This window comes from Larimichthys crocea, chromosome VIII (genome assembly GCF_000972845.2).
Source record: "Larimichthys crocea isolate SSNF chromosome VIII, L_crocea_2.0, whole genome shotgun sequence".
NCBI lineage: Eukaryota > Metazoa > Chordata > Actinopteri > Sciaenidae > Larimichthys > Larimichthys crocea.
The window spans coordinates 5,159,533-5,182,561 of NC_040018.1; the positions used below are offsets into that span (position 1 = coordinate 5,159,533).

The following is a 23,029-nucleotide window of genomic DNA, read 5'->3' on the forward strand; positions in this document are numbered from 1 at the left end:
ATGTGCTGTGCCCCATTAAAAACAAACACAGGCATGTTTATTTGATTGCGAAAGAGCTACAAGAACAAAATAACGTCACGTAACCCCGAAATAGGGCACGCTGATCACCCCCTCTGTTCAGTCTAGATGAGGAGGGAGGGGAATAGAGGTGCTTGTTTGAGCTATATTTGAGCAAGAAAAGTGGCTTGTTTGGCCTTGTTGTGACAGCGGTGGTAAAGGTTGGAGTGGAAATAATCCTGCAGTATATGTGTGTGTGAGAGATGCGCCTGTTTATTCCATCCAATAGACTAATAGTCTAATTGTCTCTCTGGCAGGTGGTTCAGATCAATGGTAATAACCTCAAGCTTCTTTTTTTTTTTTATTATTATTATTATCTGTTGACCACAGTTAAAAATCTTCATGTGTGTGTGTGTGTGTGTGTGTGTGTGAGGCTGATGTCATTCAGGTTTCTCATTTATGAAACAACACTGATTGAGTGTGAGGATCAATCCCGAATCTTAGCAGCAAACCCCATTAAGGTACACTCATTTGAACCATCGACACATATGCATGTTAATCTATAAGTTAACCGCCTTTTAACACAAAACCTGTCTAAAGTAAAGTCAATAACTGCCTCTGATTACCAACTGCAAACACATTAAATGCTGAAGAGGCAATTAGCAATATGCATCGTTCTCTATTGACACTTTCTTCCATACTGTAGCGATTCAACGTATATCCAGGTCATGAAAACTTTTACATTTGCTGTCCTAAGCACTCGGTGCCTTGGAGGTCTTGTAGCACGGCACAGAAAATGATGCTTGTGCTTTTCTTGGAGCGGCAAACAGCAGCTTGTTTGGAGGTAAACAGAGGAAGACCTGGGCAGTTAGCACGAGCGCCGACAGCCAAACCGGCAAAAACAAACACGGCTGAGCAAAGACGATTACGCCGACACAAAACGTAAGGAAAAGGATTGCATAAATAACTGTCTAGTGGAGTGAAGATTGGTGACGCCATCCGAAGATGAAAAGCACTTAAAGGATGAGGTACAAAACAAACCTGTCCCTTGTTTGTTTTTTTTGGACAAAGCAACGATCATTTATCACCAAAACTGCTGCCAAAATCAAAAAATCTCATCACATTTGGACACACAAAGTGTCCTCTAAACAGCGTTGAGTGACTGCTGTGTCACCAGAAAGCCGTGTTTTACAGATTTTTTGCCCCTTCGCATTGGTACTGTGCAAACAGTTCCTTTATATAGGAACACGTAACAGCAATTTGTCCACGGCAGCATCATGCAGATCTGCAAAATGGACCATTTACTATAACAGTCATGACATGTGTCACGTCTTTCCCCCCCAACAACCTTTACCTGTTATTAATGTCACCACCAACCACTATTCGACCTGAAGAGCAGCAGAAAAACAGCGGTAAAAAGTTTTACTGGCTTGTTCTGGAGGTCTGGGTATCTGTGTGTGTGTGTGTCTCCAAAATGGGCAATTCTCTTCCTTACATTGTTCTGGAGCGAAGACGGGACTGTCAGCCAGAGCGTCTTCATCTTGTGTCCGATGACGTGATAATAACCAAGGTCGAGACAAGATTGAACAAGAGCAGGTTGGGTCGCTGATGCCTTGTTACAGATCTAAACCTTTTAGTCACATGACACAGCACTTCCAATAAAACTCAACAATGTCACCGTTCATCGCTCGTCTTCTGTCGCCATGCTTGTTATTCTTCTTCCAATACTTTTGCTGAGAATAAAACCTGCACATTATCTAGTTAAAAATAATGATACACCACGCTGCAGCACAACCCTGTGCTACATTTTCAGCCAAATATAGGTTCAAAACTTCAGGATTAATACCAAAGGGGCAACGCAAGGAGTGCAACCAATAATTATTTCAGTTCTCATTTAATCTGCTGATTGTTTGCTCTATAAAATGTCTGAAAATAGTCAAAATGGCCGTCATAGTTCTTCCTATTTTGTTAAACAAACTGAAAGATGTTCAGTTTACTATCACAAGACAATAAAGTCTGAAACAAGGAGTATCCCAGTAGCTGTAGATCATTTTTCTGTCAATTTGATGAATGATCTCAGCTTTCTACTCGAATCCCTGAGCGGAAGAATCCCAGCTTCAGATTTAATAGTGAAACCTTTAGTTAGGAACGTTGCATGTGTGGATTTTGTAAGTGGATATCTCGTATGCAACAGGGCTCAGTGCATAAATAAGGAGGGGAACAAATTATTTACTGAGCGTTTTGCATCAACAGCCAGTCAGTGTTCCGTTTTGTCGCAGTTCATGTTTCATGTTCACAAACGCTTTTATCCGCCATATTCATTTTGAAGAGTGAGTTGTGTCTTCAATTAACATATCCGGTCTTGTGTCAAAATTTTAAGTGGATGAAAGCGACTGGCAGATAAGTGAATGGAAGATAGAGGGAAAGCGACAGATGTTGGCTGAAGTCACTGTCGCTCCTCTCTCTCTGCCCTGGTGTAAAAGTGGGTGTTCATCCCCTGAATACAGATGGCATTACACAAGCAATCCTCTAAACGGCTGAGACACGCTAACATGCTGGTGTCTGGAATGGCCTGTGTCTATCTCCAGCGCCTTTGCAATGCCAAACACCTTTGTTAATCTCACAGCCAAGAGCCTCAGTTTAGGATATGGTTCAGAGGACATTTCGTATTACCTTTTACTTTAGTTCAATAAATGTGTTACATTGGCTTTTCTATTTTCTGTGATGTCAGTAAGAGGAGGGGACCAGCGGTAACTTAGGTCGAAAATTGGAGCAACTCTTTGAAGCTTCCTGACGGTCCACTGTCCACCGAAGAATCAATACGTAATGAAAAATATTGCTTGAATGCGCAATCATCTTAATAAAATTGGATTTTGGCGTCCTGTATCTGCTCCCGTCCCCTCCCTTGTGCCTCGGTTTTTAGATTGCCCTGAACTTATGACAATTAACCTTGAACACCGCGGGGAAAAGCAGAGAAAGGAGTCCACGAGATTTTCAATAATTAAATTATCCTTCCTGTTGCACATCTCCAAAGTCCGCTGACACATTCTCTGCCTCCCCCGATAGATCTTTAGATGTCTTTGTTGTGCAAATTTCTATTCATCGAATCTTACATCACAATTCAGGAGACTGTTACTGTACACAGAGCTGCACATGAATATGCAGCCACTTTAGACTTTAATGAATTTGTCACGCTAAGTGAGGCATTATCATTGCTCCACTATGTAATCCAATAAAGGCAGCTGCACAGACAATTTACATTTTACGATATAATAAAATATGATACGAGATTATGATATATCTGTGTAACTTGACGTTCAAAATCAGGTGATCTCATGCTAAATTCCTTTTGTATTATATTTTTTAAAGGAATACTTCTTCTTATTCAGTTACACATTTATTGCACTTACCAATAGGTGGCAAAGTAAGCTGACTGTGGCCAAAGTCACATAGAAAACAACCAGTTGCAGCTGACAGTCTGAGCGTGTGGATCTACCATGGAAGTCTATCCCTGATGCTGTTGTATTAACATGTAAATTTCGCCGGTAAATGTTTTTCTCCACCGCTATTGTTGCAGGCTGAATGGTGCACTAACTGCAGGAGATGTGTGAAAGGAAATCAATTCAGCTTCAGTTGTATTTGCAAAATACATAGGTTTGGTAAATTGGAATAAAAACCTCTCTTGTTACTGAGAGTGTTTGGATCTAGCTGTTCAAAGCATCATGCAGTCGCAGGTTTTAGAGTGAAACTCCTGTAGACCTAATTCAGCCTGTACAAACACAAGACAAAGGCAAACAGACAATTTCAATGAGTAAATGAATCATTCAGGATTAGGTGTTTATTTTTGTCATTGAATAGTTGAATGCTTGGATCAACCACCAAAATTCTAAGTTTACATAATGGTGTGATTTGGATGCCAGTGGGCAGCTTGGATCCAAAATATCTGGATTTGTTAAACTTAGATTATCTTATTTAACTATCAACCACATTTTGGTAATAAAGAGCATCGTAGAAAATATGTAAGTAGTGTTAGGCTTCACATTTGGAGTTGGTCACTCTACCTGAGGCTGTACCAGGAACTAATAAAGGTTCATACTGTACATTAACAGTGGACTTGTAGTATCAGAAAGAGTTGACGACAAGAACACAATGGTGACTCGCCTCGAGAGAAATGATCCAGCTGTCAATTCCTGGAGAATCTCCAATTTAATCTTCTGAACACAAAAATGCAGCACTTTTTGTTTTTCAGTAAAAGTAGTAAAGTCTTCGATCTTTTACTTAAAATGGGAGCACACCAAATGTGTATGTCTCTCAAATAGTGTCCACGCATGTATTCAAATCCAAGTTAGTGCCTTTGCCAAGATAATCCATCCACCGGACGGGTGTGGCGGATCATGATGCCGATTAAACAGCGTGATACAGGTGTGACTTAGCCAGGTCATGTCATGTCATGACCCTCGCCCCGGTACTCTACCTCTGATTGGCCAGTACCTGTTGTCTTTGACGGAAAATCAGCGTAACCGTCATGCTGTTTAATCCGTATTTTGATAGGCCACACCTGTCAAGTGGATAGATAATCCTGGCGGAGAAGATGAGCTCACTGACATGGATTTTGACAAATTCTGACAAAATTGAGAGAAATAAGCCTTTCAAGTGTGTGATTAGACAGAATTGATCAAACCCCTACCATATTCTTGAAAACCCCAAACTTTGTGAACCACTATTTTACCGTAGGTCTAGGGGAAATTCCTCCTTTCACTAGTTAAGGGCAGTGGCCAGTTAGGAAGCAGTGCCTGAGGTTATTGCCTTGGTCTTAAGGGCAAAGGAAGGAGTGCTAATAACATGCATTTTGGTTTTGGAAATCTGTGTGAACACAATGACAACAAGCAAAGTAAAAACAGTAATGAGCAGGGTTACTGTTAAATCCCAGAACTTTGCTCTGGCAGTGTAGTGACAGCGTAGCCTTTTTTACTCCACCTCAGACTGATCCAGAAACAGAGTTTGATGGATAATTTGCAGCGCTCCAGAAACGGCTGCAATGTTTTTTTGAATGTGCGAATAATAAGCACGGAGCAGTGACAGACCAGCCAGTGGCATGTTCATTCATTCGGGTTGAGAAGCGTGTTCACTCAGTCAGGTGTAGGAAGGGTACACAATGATGTCTGAGTGAAGCAGAGAGCTGCCAATCATTCCCTGAACAACCTACTCGACAAAACACTTGTCTCAAGCTAATGCCTATTGATCACCAGCGAGGCAAAATTGCAGGGCATGCTGGCATGGATCCACTCTGAGGAAAACAAACCATTACAACAATACGACAACAGCACAGAACGGTTGAGGTGGCTGACTCAGACATCCCTGTTGTGACAGAGTTTACTTCCTCTGCAGCTTGTTTCACATTTGAAAAGGAGAATTTGAAAGTAGTAAAAAAGATGGATGATGCATTTCGCATGTGAAAGAGTTTCAAAGATAAATTTAGCAGTTAAAGTGGCAATCCTTAAGATTTCAACGACACCTAAATGTGGTTTAATACTTACAGGTCCCAGGATTCCAGGGGCAGCAAACCAAATTATTGTCATTTAAAAATATAAAAAGCAGAATTTCCCCACCGGGATTAATAAAATAAATGTTCATCTTAATAAAGACATCAGGAGATAATTTTCCATCATTCAGACGTGATCTGATTTCATGTTTAGCACAAGTCTGCAAACAGCACGGCAGAGTGAAAGTGGCTGGTTACCTCGCTAAGAAGTTGGAGATGTGCAAGCCTTTATATTATATATACAGCTCACTGAGGCTTCTCCTTCTTGTTTCATTACACCCTGGAATTTCAAACTGATCCGCTGTCAAATGAATGAAGAAAATGACTGTTGTCTTGTTTTGTAGATGCATTTTGGACGAGCGGCCAGTGTCGAGCTCACTGACAAACACGACGCATTTCCCGTGTCCGCTTTCTAATCAAAGTCAACATGCTTTTAAAGTGAAGCTGCAGCAGTAGCTTTCCGTTTGCATTAGCAGTAACTTGATGCAGTATTTTTTTCCCCAGGGATATTGCCTCAGACACCCACAGTTCCAAATTCTGCAAATACATAAACACTGCAATACTTTCATGAGTGGACCATGGGCTTAGTCACAAGCGGCAACCTCCGTGACTGTGAAGTGAACATGTGGAAGCGCCGGAAACTGCAGTTCCTCGAACATCAACCTGAGCCTGGCTACAGTACAAGTCAGTCTCCGTGAGCCCCCATGTTAAAAAAGAAATATACATGTTTACTGCCAGGTACGAAGATCAAGATTGATCTCCCTGATTTTCCCGTTCATGACAACTGTACTGAGGGTGATTTTATTTATATAACTCACCTGTTCAAAGCTGCCACACTCTAAACTTCACAACCTCAAGGATACTACATCCATATTTTACACCGTCTACGCTCAGTCACCATTGTGTGACCTCATCAGACAATAGAGAGTGACTAAACAGGCGCTTATTTCAATGAAAATCTTTTTTAAGGTGTGAAATTTACTACTTAAAGTATGAAAATTACATTCACAGTATTATTTCTGCAGGCCATAAACAGATATGTTAATTTTATATGTGGGTCACTCCTCACCTCACCTAATCTATTTAATTTGCAGTCGGAGGATCTGTTCAAATAGATTACGGGAACACAAAGTCATCGAATTGTGATTGTGACCTTCAATTTAGGGATCAACACTCTGATCACCTAATGCTCAAAAATCCACACCATTACAGTAATTGACCAGGCATTGTAATCACAAATATGACTTTACTGTATCTTCCTATTTGGCTAATGTAAACCAGGTGCTTTTTATTTGATTGTTAGCTCAAGTCAAGTCAAAGGTAATTCCACGCAACACTGTGCAGACTGTATTTAATGCGACTGAGTGACTATATTGTGTATTTATTTGGGATATAACGTTTTTTTTTTCTCTCTCTCTGAGTTCACTGAATGTCTCTTGTTCAGAAATGAGCTGTGAGACTATTTACATTGCGCAGCTTCTTTTATCAGCGATTTCATTTGTATTACCGCGTCTGCACTGAAGAAAACCCGAGCAGGTTTGAAGGTTAACAAGGTTTACACACACACTCGCATACATTCTCACACAGTCAGTTACACATGTACAGGTGTCTAGTGGGGCCTCCTTGCAGTGCTGCACTTTCCTCTGGATATGCTCAAACAGAATATACAAGCTCGAGGGCCTGGAAGAGGGCCAGGCTCATCGCCTCGATTTTGGGTCATAAACGCGGCCCTTGCCCAAGGACTGCGGGGCCTTTTTAAAAACAAGGCTCAGCTTGATTGGACACACTTCTGTTGCTCTGTCCCGACTGCTAGCAAGCCAGCTGATCAGAGAGGCAGAACAAAGCCGGTCTCTTACAAGCCGGTTGGATCTCAACCTCTCGTACAGTAAACAGGATAATATTTTTTTCTTCTTCTTCGCTTTGCTTGTAGATGGTGGAAACTGCTGTTAGGACAGAAGCCCAGAATGATAAAAAAACAAACAAACAAACAAATCTGCAGGATAGCCTATATTCAGCTTCAGCAGCTTATTTCACACGCAGCATCAGAATCAGTGATGGTAAGAAACAAAATGTAAATCTGTGCATCGGACCAGGAAAAGGTGGGAGAGTTTCAAGTGAAAAGTTATGTCTATGAATCCCTATGCATTCTGCATACGGCCTCGCTCACACTGGTGTTTTGAACGTCTAATTTGTTCATGAATAATACAACGTGAACCATTTGGCTCATGAATATGAAATAGATGGAACCACAGGCTCTCCCCATAATCAACAGTCGACACACACACACACACACACCGTCGTCAAGCTCCCTAGCTCTGCAGCAGCATTTCCTCTAGTGTATTCAACCAATCACAGCCGATCATAGCCTCAGCAGAACGTTAGTGTTGGTACAAACTGTCCGTGAATAATGTGTGATCGCGGCGTCTTTTGTCACTGAGGATATCTTAGTAGGATCACAGACGCACTGCCTCTCTTTCTGTCTCTCTCATCTTCATGCACAGACAAACGGTATTTACAGCGTGACAGCCCTAATTCCCCAGAACACCAACTTTCTCTAACATGGAGCAAAAAAAAAAAATAATAAAAAATGATCATACTGTTTTATTTACTGCTGTTGGGTAAACAGTGTGCTCACTGCAGAGACAACAATGAAACATGATGCAGAGCTGAGCAGCTCACTCACCGACAGTCTCTGCCCATCCGTTTACCCCGCCTTAAGCCCCCGTGGCTCTCCTCCAGCATGGCCATATGCCCCTTAGCCTAGCTGCTTCTACGCTATATTAAATGACTCATGATACATAATCTACATATCGTCGCTACCCAAGAATGAGAAAAAAAACACGACTCGTGGATACTGGCAGGCGGACTAGTGAATGAAGATACTGATGCTCGTGGCTCAACTCACAGCTTCAGTGAAATAAGATACGACCGCAACTTTTACTGCGTCGTCTATTGACTGTGCAAAAAAAAAAAAAATTGTGAAACATCATCCATCACAATTCCCAGAGCCTGGAGTAATCATTTTTAAATAAATGATTTTACCTGAGCAACATTTTAAAACCCAAAGATTTGATTTATGATCAGATATGACAAAGAAAAGTAAAAAAACAGGGATTGTTGGGCAGTACCTAAACATGTTTAATTATCTATCAAAGTTAGCTGCTTGTTGATTATGAAATAATGAATAATAATAATTTTGCACTAATCCTTTGTTTTAGAATGTAATGAGATTTGTCGCGTTTTGATTACGGCTGAAACAATTAGTGGATTGACGGGAAGTCAAGTTAATCAGATCAGATCAGTTAATCATCTCTGTCTCATATGATCACCTGAATATCTCTGGACTGTTTGTTTGACAAAACAAACCTTATTAATTGGGTCATAATCAAATCAATCGTTAGCCGCTGCCGTCGTTCTGATGTGATTTATTGACGCATCATAAAAACATCACGCCACTGAAACGCTTGTCATTTCTGAGAAGGCGCACGCTTCCTCTTTAGGTTGAGATAAACTCTTTTCCTCTCCAAAGCATTTTCAAAACGCATTATGGTGACACAACACTACGAGGCGGTCAAACTGACGGCATACTGATCGATAACTTTTTGATAATCAGTGTCTTTGTCTCATAAACTGAATGTCTCCTGGTTTTGGACTGTTGAAGAGCTCTTTTCCTTTCCAGAGCATTTTCAAACACACTGTGGTGACTTAATATTAGACAGTCAAGCTAAAATAGAAATACAAAATACTTGTTTACTTTTCCGGTGCCTGAACTGTTTTGACATTTTGTTCACTGAAAAGCACAGTCAGATTTTATTCTTAGTATCAGGCGTAATGACACTGTACTTTGTCTGACTTGCTGGATTGTTCATACTCAGTCGTCGAGGAAAGAAAAAAAAAACACGTACACGACTCACTGCAGCCGGACTGGACACAGTCAACAACAATGTATGCATTTCTGCATCCTTGACAGAGTCAGCTCCTAAGTGATGTCGCTAATTAAAATCACCACACTGCAAGTGGTAGGTAAGTTAGTCAAGCAGTGCAGTCTCTAACATCATTAACTGGCCCTTATTGTTAGTCATTTTCATTACCAGGGTGCGAATGAGATAAAGACCTAGGACTCCCCCTCTGTTTGTGTCCGTATTCCCTGCCTGGATAATTAAGTCCAAGCAGCAGGTGCTAGTTAGATGAGCCTGCAAAATTCAGCTTCAGCTGTGCATTCCGAAAGACAACATACAAGGAAGTACACCACGCTTAACAAAGCGTGACAAAGTGATGAGTTTCTGTCACTATTAATGATTTAATTTTCTTTATTGTTTAATCTGCCGATTACTTTTAATTATATCATTGTTTTGTTAATGACAAACATGTTCGAGGAGTAGTGAACTTTGGCTTTTTCCAACCTAAAATGACAAACTGTTCATCGAAAATCATATTTAATCATTAAGGAAACACTGAACTCATGTAAAACACTACGTTTATGGCTCATCCCAACTGTTACTGAGCTATTACACACAATATTTTGGATGTACAGCACGTTCTGAGTTCAGAAGATGTTTGTGTCTCAGCCGGTAAAATAGAGATGAATGGTTTTTCTGTCATTGTTTTTTGAAATGCTGAAAAATAGCAGCAGGTCTTTCCAGAAACAATTCTCCACTTAGTCCGAAGAACCTACAGGTGTATCATATCCCTTTCTTACTGCTAATATTTCAAAGTTTTGTGCTATTATATAATTGTAAAATGTATTGCATATTTCCATCCTGTAATTTCCATGATGCTATAATCAGTATTAGGACAGCATTTGTTTAAAACATTTGAATGTAAATGAATGACAGCGTTACATCCATTTAGGTATTTTCCAATCCTGATCTTGTGTATCGGCTGATCAAGGTATTTTCTAAAGGTTCGTTAACTCTGACAGATAAATCGTGGTATCCACAGAGACTCAGACAAACTCGGACTCGGACAAATTTTGCTACAAAAAAAGGAAAAAATATATGATTGGGACATACCTTTGTCAAGTGAGTTTAAAGGTCCAGTGTGTAGGATTTAGTCTTACCTAGTGGTGAAGTTGCAGATTGCAGCCAAATGAATACTCTCCCACGCCTCACCCTTTCTTTCCAAGCATGTAAGAAAAACGCCAAATCCACATTAAAAGCAAAAAGTCATATCTAATCTATTGATCTAAGTATAATAAATGTTATATTCCATGTCTGCCCATAAATACTCCTAAATCTTACACACTGGACCTTTAAACAGTTGCAGTTTGCAGGAAACAAGTGAAAGATCACATTGTGTTGCGACTATCCTTTAAAGGTCCGGTGTGTAGAATTTAGTGGCATCAAGTGAGGTGCAGATAGCAATTAACTGAATATTACGGTGGCTGGGAAACCCTCAATGCTGCAAATAAAAGAAACGCTGCAAACAAAAAGAAACAGCGCTACAAATAAAAGAAACGCTGCAAACAAAAAGAAACAGCGCTGCAAATAAAAGAAAGAAACGCCGCTGCAAATAAAAGAAACAGCGCTGCAAATAAAAGAAACTTCACAACGGAAGTGAATTACCGGGGACTATTTTTGCCGGTGCACCTGTAGTTTTTTATGTGAGCGAAGAAGAAGAAGTACAGAAGCGTATTGCATTCACTTGAAAAAAATAGCGCTGTTTTGTCTTTGTAGCGCTGTTTCTTTTTGTTTGCAGTGTTTCTTTTATTTGCAGCATTGAGGGTTCCCGGCCACCTTAGAAATATCCTTCACCTCACCTTCTCCTTCCAAGTGTAAAAGGAGAACTTGCAGAGACCTGTGAAAAACGTGAAAGGCATTCTCTTGAACCAGTGTTTGGTTTGTCTGTTCTAGGCTACTGTAGAAACATGGCAATGGAAAAGGACTTATTCTCTCTCTGGAAATGAAAGCCTCATTCAGAGGTAACGGAAACACCACACTTCTTATTTTGAGGTTATTATACACAAATGAAAACACAGATATGAATATCATACTCCATTTCTACCATCTGAAAATGTAGCCCGCTAAATCTTACACTCCAGACCTTTAAGCACCCCAGCTGCATTGGATACTTAGCTTAATACATTTCACAACAAATGAAAGGGGTCTTTGTGTTATTATTGAGGTTACAAGACACAAAGAATGACATCATAAGAGCTTTTCCCTTTCTTTTCCTTTGATTTTGAAGGACAAAATGCTCTTGTGGCAAACAATGACGTTCGCCAATAATGCGCACGGCAACAAAAGAACAAGATGTTCTAACAGGCTTGTTGAAGCCGAGAAAACACTGTGGTTGGAGAAAAGTGTTGTCATAAAAGGGGAAAAATGTAGCAGAGGCGACTCCGAGCCACACAAAAAAGAGACAATTTTGTCAGCCTTACAAGATTCCCTTCTTGGTTTAGCAGTGTTTGACTTGGCGCCAGTTACTGGGGTTTCATCTTTGCCAATTAAGCCAATATAGCGTTTTCCAGCAACTCGAATGTGCACTGTTTGCCCAAGCATTAATGAACTAGATATCACTTTCACTCATGCACTGATTCCGTAACTCCCTTCACTGTATAATGAATCACTGTCTATTCCTGCTGAGTTGCAACATGAAGGTCCGTGCATGCATGGCTCTTAGTAACGTTAAGATATTCTCATCAAAGACATCAGAGCTAAATGAACTGGCAGGAGATAAAATGTATATTAATATATGGAGAATTAGATAAACAGGAGAAAGAGAAAGAGGGGTGGGCATTGAACATGAGAGAGATAGAGACTCATCATGACAGTCATCACTTCAGCTATTATCCCTAATTCTCTAAGGGAATATCTCAGTAAGGCGGAGTAAATTTGAGGCTGATAAGGAGACAATGAGATTTGCCCGGGCTTCAAGGCAAAGCCCTTCCAAAGGCTTGCTTTCACCTACATTATGATTGAACTTGGCACATCAAATGGCTGAATATGACTTCCTTTGTTGTAGTCCAGATTCTGTTGTGAAGTGACATATACGCAGGTGCTGTGCAAACCTGGTGGGTGGGATATAGATAAAATGTGCTCCGCATATAAGCTGCCTGTGGTTTTTGCAAGGTAAAGTTTTGATTTGGCATCTGTGAGTCTCTAATTAGCACTGTGAGTCACACCACCCCACTGGAAAAAAAAAAAAAAAAAACAAAGTTGAAGGGAGAAGCGTAACTTCTCAAATGGAAATCCTCCAGGAAATTCCTTATGGTGTAAAGCTTTGGGCTGTGCAAGCAGAGCAGTGAAGAGTTTTGTTTCACAGAGAAAGATGCAAAATAAGGAATTGCAAATGGCACCATTTCTAGCCAATGCTAGCGGCACGGCTCTAGGGATGTCAGTGTCTGCTGGTCTGTCAGTCTGTTGGTTGGATTGCCATGAAATGTGGTACAGACATGCATGGTCTCCAGAGGAAGGATGCTACTGACTCTGGTGACTATTCCTTCTAGTGACACCATGTGGTTGACCTTTTGGCATTTGGCAGTAAAATGTCTTGACAATGACAACATTGATGTGTTTTGATGTTTGATTGTGCCATGACAATGCATCCTGGTGAATCCCTCACTATTCCCAGTCAAAGATTCACTACTGGCAGGCCAACCTTTCACTTAGCCAGTGAAATGTTTCCACATCTAGCAGATGGATTGGCACGAAATTTTGCACAGACATTCATGATGAATAACGAATTACTTTTGCTGGTTGTCTGACTTTTTCCCTCTCGCACCGCCACATTTGTTGTCTTGCATGAAATGCGTCGACAGTTATTAAATGAAATTCCCTGAAATACAGACCTCCAAGTTCATTTCAGGATGAATTATAACATCTAAATTCTTTAATATTTAATTATTACCAAAAACCTTGAAATCTTACGATCACCCCCAGCTTTTCTTTGGGTTTATTGCTAATTAGCAACTCTTAGCATACCTGCTAGACATCAATCTGTGCATTGTCATTGTGAACCGACCATATCTCTACTGCTAAGTTTCTATTTCTGTTCTTTTTTCTGAACACAGTCCGGAAGGAGAAGTGAAGGAATACAAAAGATCCCAAAAAATTAGATTTTTTACTTAGACACTCTCACTCCCTGTCGGGCCTTTTTAAGGTTTTTATCTTACTCCTTTGCGGATGACAATAGCTTTGATTTGTGGTGACATAGATTCAAAGAGTTAGCCCAGTTGAAGCAAACTGTTCACAGAAACTTTCAAAGTCTCTCCTGTAGCGGAACATGCTTCCACCACTGTCCATCTACATTCTCAATATGCTCCAAACTTTGGGCTAACTTTGTTTATTGGCAAAGATTTGACTGTCTGGAACATATTGACCGTACAGATGGATAGAGGAGAAACGGATTGTGCTGCAGAAGTGATACAGACATTTTGATACTTTTCCCCCTCTGACTGTAGTTTTTCAGACTTGTCGTAACAGCTGTGAATCCAAGCTGCTGTCCTCCACGAAGGAACAGCCACCTTTCACGCCTTCACTGGCAGACTGTCTGATATACAGAACATACGCTGGAGTTTCTTTAAGCTAGAGATTACTTAGTAGCACTAGGTGGCAACACATTTAAAATATCTCAGTGTCTCTCTCATGTTGTTAACCTTTGACTCTTACTTATTCTCTCTCCCAGTTTCTCGTTTGTCTTAGCTAGTAAGTGGCCTCAGAAGAGCCGTTAATTAATTCAAGCTTAATTCATATTTTCTGTGACCATTGTATGTCACAGCATTGGCAGCATCAGGGTTAATTAAAGGTCCAGTATGTAAGATTTAGGGGCCTCTATTTACAGAGTATGGCAGAAATTAAATATAATGTTTATAATCACGTTTCAGTTAGAATATAATCTACTGAAAATAAGATTTGCTATGTTTTTCGTTCCCTCCGATTGAGCCTTTTAGGTCTATTCATAACAGGCAAGCTAAACACTGACTCTAGATCGGACATTTTGCATTTTTCGACCGGTAGTTTCTCCTTCTTGCTTGGATGGAGAGGGTGAAACAAAGGGGTTGCAATCTGCCACCAGAACACTGGATGCCACTAAATTCTAAACAATGGACCTTTAATTGTAGACCTACATTCCTCCAGTTGGGAGTTTAAAAGCATTTTTTTCTGAATCGGAATTGAGTCTTTTTAGTTTTAGCAGTCACCAAGTTTAGGTAATGAACATTTATGATATAAAACTTCAATAATATTTTAACAGAAGGCCATAAAGATAAAATCATTGAAGATCAAAACAGTTCTACTAACTGTTCCCATATAGATCATATCTTCTCGTGTTGATTTGGTGATTTGCACTTGTTGCTTACTGTTTCCACAGCTTCTCGTGACTATATTTAAATGTCTGCGTAAGACCTGCTCCACATTCAAACTTAGCCAATCAAATGCAGTTAAACAACAACTATGTCGTATGTTAAGACCAGCTTCACCCGATCTTTAACCTGGACATCTAGACACTCTTAGACCTGCAAATCAATACCATGCTTATTGGAATATTGATGATCAGTCTTTCCTGAACGTTGCCACTGGTTTTGCTTACAAAAGAGAAAGAGTGGAGTTAAAAATAATCAATAAGAGGTTTGTTTGGCTCTGAATTGAACTAATAAGACTGCTTGATCAACGTGGGATCAGGTCCAAAATGAGATCAGAGCACAACCCTACATATTCCCAGGAATGATTCCCAAGCTTTGTATCTTTTCCTGTAAGCTGCATTGACTGTTGTGCTATGTCTTTGTTTCATTGCTAGACTCTAAAGAAAACATTTGATACCATGAAAGCAGTGAAACTGTTGTATAATAGCCATAATTGCCTTTAGGACACTGTTTACTGTGATAATGCATTCCTCAGAGTAGGGGGCGGTACTCAACTATGCCTCGCATCTGACCGCACATATAATCACAGAAAATAATGTCGACTTGAGCATTATTGCTAAACTGTATATCTGCAGGTTGTTGGGAATCTGGAATCTATAAAGGACATTATGGTATTTGCAGAAAAGTGGCTGCTTGCTGAAGAGGCAGAAACAACGTGGCATCCGTACACTGAACATACTCTTTCTCTCAGAGGCTCTCACTGGAGTTGATGGCTGGTTCCGGCTGCAGGCCACGACAGACACGTAGCACACAACACAGATGGTGAAATAAGCCACCAACGGCTGCAGTCAAAACAGTCAATGTGTCATAATGACATTTGCGCCATAAGTTGTGATTTTTTTTGCAGACGCCCATCCATCCAGTCACTTTCTATAAAAGTCACACTCAGTGGTGTTGAACAGTAGTGGATCTATAGGCACACACAGAGCGATGCAGCCTCTTCATACATCACCACATTAATATTTGTTGATTTAGAAATGCAGACTTGTGAATGACACAGAGCAGGATTCGCTGAATAATCCCCTTTCTGGTGCACAAAGGCATAACTTAAGCTGCCACAGTGAATACTAAGTCTCTCCAGGCTGGCATGCATTGGACTCTTTCACACTCGAGCGGTTCAACTCGTTCAGATTGGCTCGTGTCTTGTCTCGACACAAACACATGTTTTGTGGAGGTACTACTGGAAAGATACAGAGCGCTATCTATCAAAATGGAGCCGACTGGAAGTCAGTGTAATCTCAAGCTGCATCCCACTCTGTTATTTATGTCACACAGACACGTACTGTACATATACATGCAGAAATCCACACAGTCCTTCGGCATAAGTTAAGATAAAAAGCACAGGCCTGGAGGGATTGTGCTGTTTTTCACTTTATCCAGACAGAACCTCAGCCATAATTTATCACCACTCCCAACACCAATCCTCATATCACACAGAGAAGTATGGAGAAGGCCAAGACGACAATATAAATTGATGAAACGACAAAACAGTTCCCCCGTATCGCATATCCCTCAAAAACACTGACTGCCCCCATCAATCGCCAAAAGCATAAGTGCAATAGAGAAGATAGTAATTTGAAAATGAATCAGCATTTTTGCTTATAACAGGTTAAAACCCCAGGCTCTCAAAAACGGGCGTTAATCTACCCTAGTACATCATTTCAGCAAAGAAAAGATCCATTGTAGTGAAACAAACACCATTATTATACAAAGAGGGGTTTAGTCTTGTCAGAAGGTTACTCAGTCATTTACCGAATGAAAGGGAGAAGCTAGACCCACTGAGCAAAATATTTTGATCCTTGCGCCTGAGATGTAGAATCCAGATAATATTTGGTATTTTCCTTTCTTTTTGTATCGTATCGACTCGTTTTCTATAAGCACCAAATGAAGCCTGCATGTCTTTCAGCACCACAATAGCCTAGACGCTGAACGTAGACTAGATTTTTTGAAAGTGTCACACTGAAATCAGATAGAGACTTGGCTGCTGCACCACTGAACTGTGTTTTTGTGTCTGACCCATAACCCGAGGAGTTTAGGAAATTAATTATGAATCCCTGTTTGACTGAGAAGGTCATTTGACATCTGAAAAAAGGGAGAGGGATAAAACAAAAACAAAGGCCTATGGTTAATTCCGCACATGCATGTGACTTGTCCTTAAAATTACTCAGTGATTAACATCCCACCATGCTTAGTGTTGTGTGTAAAAACCCTGGGCAGACCCTGTTGCTCATTATTTTGGCTCCTGTGGCTCAGAGTAGAAATCCGGGACTTTTACAGAGGGCTGATTATGGAAGTATGTTTTTTTTTTTCTTTTTCTGGAGCTTCTGTGATGTACATTGTTTGACTTAATGACGTTTGATGAAAGGAAAATGCAGCAACAGTGATGATGGCATGAAAATACGTTGAAACGACATAACCACCTGGGAAGAGTCCTCCACTGTGATTTTTGTGCATTATTTCCAGATATAGGAAAAAACAGACAAGACATTGTAAATACACTCAACTACAAATTTCTGTCTAAGGTGTAACAAGAAATGTAGGATGCAATGCTACGGTGGAATTGTATTGCAATCCTTTATTATAATCTAAATGACCTCTTTTTACGCCGCAGGTTGTGCAAGAACAAAAGCAGCGGTTTACTGGGGAGGAAAAAACCTGGATGGTTAGATGAGTCATCATTCACCCTGTTCTGAACCAGTGGTTGACTACATGTGTGTCACGCATGAAAAGAAATCCATTCGCCCAAGTGCTTATTTCCCACAGTGAAGGCTTCTGTCAGTGCTGTTTCTAGTGAGTGGTCCTGGCGTGGTTTACATCCATTCAGTCCCTTAGCACACAGGTAAATGCCAAAACCAACAACAGCTGTCAGGGTGACCACATGCTCTGCTGTTTCTGTCCTGATGATTGAGGAATATTCCAAGGTGACAACTCCACAGGGTACACCACGGGTCTCTGTAGTTGTTTGATGAGCATGGTGATCATATGGCAGCAATGGTGACCAGTTCTCAACCGTGCGGAGTACAATGCTTCGAGCCAACTTTAAAGTTCAAATAATGGAAAACATTGAGTCACATCTTCTTTTTAAGAATCTCAAAGTTTTTTTAAGAATCTCAAAGCTCAGTGTGGCAGCTCAGCTGGCCTCACAGTGACCCAATGCCCTGTTGAGACACTTATTGGTGTGTGGTCTTAATTTTAGCAGTTACAGCCAGGGCAGCTGGACATGAGCAAATGACATCATGTTGGTGAGAAACTACATTTTTATCGCTCAAATTGCCATTTTTCAGACATTTTAAAGAACCCATTGATGCTAAAGAAGAACTGATGTGTAACAGGATCTGACCTTCTTGTTTTTTTTAGTCTATGCAGTCTTTGCAAATTCACAGATCCAATTCACCATTTAGTGATTAAATCCCCAACCCAAGCAAGGAGGAGGCTACTAACCTCTCTCTCTATATATGCATATATTGTGGTAACCAACCCTGAATAGATAGATGGACTCATTCTTAAACACTTGGACCGTGTCCTTCATTTTACAGGCAGGTTGTAAAACCACCAGATGTGAATATAAAAAAGCCTGTACACTTGAGGATGTGGAAATGCTTTTGGCTGCACCGGCACCAACACCAGCACCAGCACCAGCACCAGCTATTTCAGCATGTGGTGTCTGCTCCAAATGCAGCTCCCTCTACCCAATTTCAGCCAACACACGAGTATTTTCAGCGTCAGGGCATTTTCAGCACCTCCCACTGATGGACAGCTCCTATTCAAAGGACTCTGAGACTTGACACTTTTCAAAATTTCCTAGAAAATGCACTTGTGGTTAACCTGCTCGGCCCCTGTTAGAGGAAAACCTTCATTTCTGTATATCACCCAACGGGTGGCTTTGCTGAAAGCATTCAAAGAGAGTGGAAACATGTCCGAGGTATGTGCATGAGCTAAATGCTTTTTTTTTTTTTTTTTTTTTTTGGACCTGAGGCTTTCTTTGCTTTGCCACATTCTCAACTCAAAGCGCCCTTCCTGTGGGCCAGCCTGCCCACCTGGCCAATCCGGCGCTCTTTTTGCTGCAAACGTGTATGCTGAGAATACCTGAACTGAATTTGAATTACCATATGACGTAGGCCTTTTTCTAGCAGTAATGTCCTGCTGGCAACAGGGACTACCACAGACCATACAGTCTCTACCAAGCGCTCAAACACACAATTTGTTGCACCAGCTACCCCCACACCACCCCGTCCTCCACTTCCACACACACACACACACACACCTCCTCAACCCCCCTTTTCTGTTCTCCATCTATCTTTATCTCTCTCTGGATGTGTCTCACACACACATTTTCAGGAACACACACAATCGCTCACACACGAAAGAGGATGCGACAGCTATCCTAACCTATAAGAGATGGAAAAGGACACACACACACACACACACACACACACGAAAAAAAGTATCTTTACATTGAAGTCTGCGAGCCAAGCACAAATCATGGGTTAAACGGCGATGAATAATCGGTCTACGTGGGGGAATATACAGCAGCAGATCACGCCGAATGGGCAGAATTGGGAGTGAAATCGATCAGATACTCACGCATTTTCTCGAATAAATGAAATCGGGGTTGAGAGCAGTGGAGGAAAAATCAGCAGGGCCCCGGTCCCCGTTTTCAAGATTTGCAGTACGACCGAGGCACAAATCTCCATGTGAAAGGGATTGGAGGGTGCTGCAGTCCGCGTCTCTCTCTCTCCCTCTCTCTCTCTCTCTCTCTCTCTCTCTCTCTCTCTCTCTCTCTCTCTCTCTCTCTCTCGATCACAAGTCAAGATGCTCGCCTGCGAAAAATGCCAAACATTCAAAAAGAGTTGCGTGGATCTGCGGTGCGGCCACCATTCCCCTTGGATGTAATAATGAGCGGCGATGGAGGAAGAAGAAGAAGAAGGAGAGAGAGAGAGAGAACAAAAAAAAAGAAGAGAAAAGCCTTCCCCTCAGAGGAGCAGCGGTAACCCACTGGACTTGGAAGATATTCCTCTGGACTGAGGAGGAGGAAATCCTGCAGAGTTTTTGATGAGGGGGGGTTAGTGGCGGTGTTTGGTTGGTTGGTTTGTGGGGATCAAGTCAGTATATAGGCCCTTCGTTCTCAACCCCCCAATCAAAAAAAAAAAAGAAAAAAAAGAAAAAAGAAAAAGAAAGCCAGTCCAAATTGACTCCCACCGGTGGTTTCCTGTTAAAATCCCTGAAAAAAAAAAATCAAATCAAAATAAAGAAAAGTGAAGTAATTCTTCTGGAATCAGCAGTCAGACTGTTTCTCCGAACAAATGAACACAAGCTCAGCAGTGGACAATTAACAGTTACCTATTTATTTATTTTTTATTTATTTAAAGCATGCTTGATAAGGTCAGTGCAGAAAGGGGTGCAGAAGAAGAAGAAGAAGAAGAAGAAGAAGCGTCCTACAAAAAAAAAAAAGATAGAAAAAAAAAAGATCCTTGAGAACGCCTATTGGATAAAATTAAGGATATCCGTCCCACTGCAACCATCACACGCGTCGCATCAGGACAAATGGGTTGCCATAGGCTGCACTAAAAAAAAAAATCGCAGAGAGCATATGGCATACAGTATTTTCTATCAAGTAGAGGGTGCAAGAATCCACTGGATGCCACTCCACCCCCAAAGCTATTATTGATTGATAAGCGCGGCTATTAGTAATAATTCCGCTTGTCAGGGAGAGAGTGTGTCCGATCCGGGTGGTGGTGTGGCGGCAGCATCATCCGTGTGTTGCAAATAAAGCCTTGCTTTTTTTTTTTTTTTTTTTTGGCCACCGGCTTCCTTAATGGTTCCCCCGCTCTCTGCAGTCCATGACTTGAATAGCGAGCGCGTTAAAAAATCACGGGTCTCCAGATCTGCGTGCGTGCGGTGCGGGTGCGTGCGGGTGCGTGTATGTGAGTCACGCTCGTGGTTGTAAGTGTAAGGTGGTAGGTGCGCGCATGTGTTGTAGGCGTGATGCCGACGTATGCCCACCAACCCCCTCCGGACCACTTTAACTTTGAGCACTTTGCCTGCGCGTCCATCTCCTCATTTAAATCACCCGGCGGTCGTTAATTACTATGGATCAATGGCACTGACGCATAAGAAAACGCAGATCTGATGTGATCTTTTATGCGTGTGTGTGTGTGTGTGTGTGTGTGTGTGTGTGTATGCGGGTGTGATTCAATTGTTGATGAGGTATGGTTGCCACCTACAGGCGTTAGTCTCTATCCAGTCATCCGGAAAATAAATAAATAAATAAAACGGACCTCAGTCTGCATCCAACAAATAAATTCATCACATTCAACATGTCTTATCAGGACTCCCCCATATAAAAGCACAAATACAATATGTGCATGTGTCCAGCATATTACAGACAGCTATGAATGAAATGACTAATGCTTTGGATTTTCCCCACCTGCTGTTTGCAGTAAGCATGTTTTTTAATGGCAGCAGTTTATTCCCCCTTTTTAACAGATGCTGTCAGAAGGAAGACAAAAGTAACCTAGGCAACCTCTGCATGGCTGAAACCGGCTTGCCTAATTGCCTTTACTAGAGATGTTAATATAAAGAGGGGAAACTTAAGCCGCCGGTGTAGCAAACAGGTTGGCACTGTAGGTAAGGAGGTGTCTGGAAGACCTGCAGATAGACAGGCAGACAGGCAGACAGACAGACAGACAGGTGAGCGTTCATTCATGTGATCTGAGATGAACAGGGTGTCTCATTAGGTGACACACCAGAAAGTCTTTTTCCCGGTCACTGAGGCCACTCCGCTTTATGAGACAGAAAGAGAACAAAGATGAATATAAATCAATCGTAATGGCATCGTATTACGTGTTTTGATCACACACACACACACGCTGAATAATCAAATGAGAAGTGAGCAAGAGCTTTCTTCACACACGCTGAATAATCAAATGAGAAGTGAGCAAGAGCTTTCTTCACAGAGAGTTCCCAAAGTAAGTGATTACGGTTCATCAATCATACGTGTGAGAAAAAAAAATGAATCTGAACCTGAATAAATTATTGGAGAAACCAGGAGCAGATGCTTCCAATAGTGAGCAGGAGGGAGCCCACTGAATGGTTGGAGTGTGAAAATGATCTGAATCATTTGCTATAACCAGATCTCAGCCCAGTGTCAACCTGCAGGAGCGATGAGTTGGTCAGTGCTTCTCAGCACCAGGAATTGTGGCTGCAACTATTATTGTCATTATTTTCTCAACGTGTCATTTTGTCCAGGAATGACAGAAATATATGATGATTTTTGCAAGTTAATGTCTTCAAAATTGTTTTGTTATATAAAGCCCAGGATATTTAACTGGATTTAGAAAACCAGCAAATATTCACAACAAAACAACGGGGGAATTGTTAGCACGACTTCTGAAACAAGACTGCTGTAATGTGTTCACCCATTGTGATATCACCCATTGGTTTGTGGACAATCCATCTGAGCCAGAAGTGACTTACTGCTAGTTGAGCTGTGCTTGATTTTGACTTCAAGCTGAAAAAAATACAACCTGCCTGGTGGTAAACTTCATCGTAACACATGTGATCCCTCAGTGGGATACAGTGTTGGAAGTCAGAGAGCACAACTGTTTGCTGTGTCTCTGTGTGCTCATCTCTTATCGGTTGCCCCCTCTGGCTGCCTACCTTTCACGACCCAGCCCAACTGTAAATTACCAGTTGCAGTTTGGCTAAAAAGAGAACTGGGCGCCGGCCGTGCGAGGTGTTTTTTTTGCCAGCTGGCTGTGCGTTACCAGAGGGAGCTAACCGCTGTGACGAGCCAGGTGAGCTGGGGTCCTGTCAGCTGCACCACACTTTCATTTTAGCTGTTTAAATCCATTACCATATAAAACGACAGTACCTCTTTACACACATCTGCACATTTCAACCACGACGCTGCACATTTCCGGCTTGTCTGGAGAGTCATAATCCAAAATTTACCAAATGTGATCCATGTGTCGTGTTTGTCATTGGACCTGAAGAAGATTCTTTTTTTTCAACCAGTGTTGCTGCCCCTGCAGGGAGTAGGGAGACTGCAGGTGTAAGACACATACTGCTTCACTTCAAAGAAGCTCTGTTCACCAGTTCTATGAAAAATCAGTACTGTTTATATAGGA

The 23,029-nt window shown here is 41.3% G+C and overlaps 1 protein-coding gene across 1 annotated transcript in view; it reads right to left on the reverse strand.

Moving 5' to 3' along the window:
• lrrc4cb (leucine rich repeat containing 4C, genome duplicate b) overlaps positions 1 to 21,245 on the reverse strand; it is a 40,368-nt gene extending 19,123 nt beyond the window's left edge. The window contains exon 1 of the mRNA XM_019273443.2: positions 19,485 to 21,245. The gene's annotated coding sequence lies outside the window, so the exon portion shown is untranslated. The remainder of the gene's footprint in view (positions 1 to 19,484) is intronic.
• Positions 21,246 to 23,029: the final 1,784 nt, after the last annotated feature.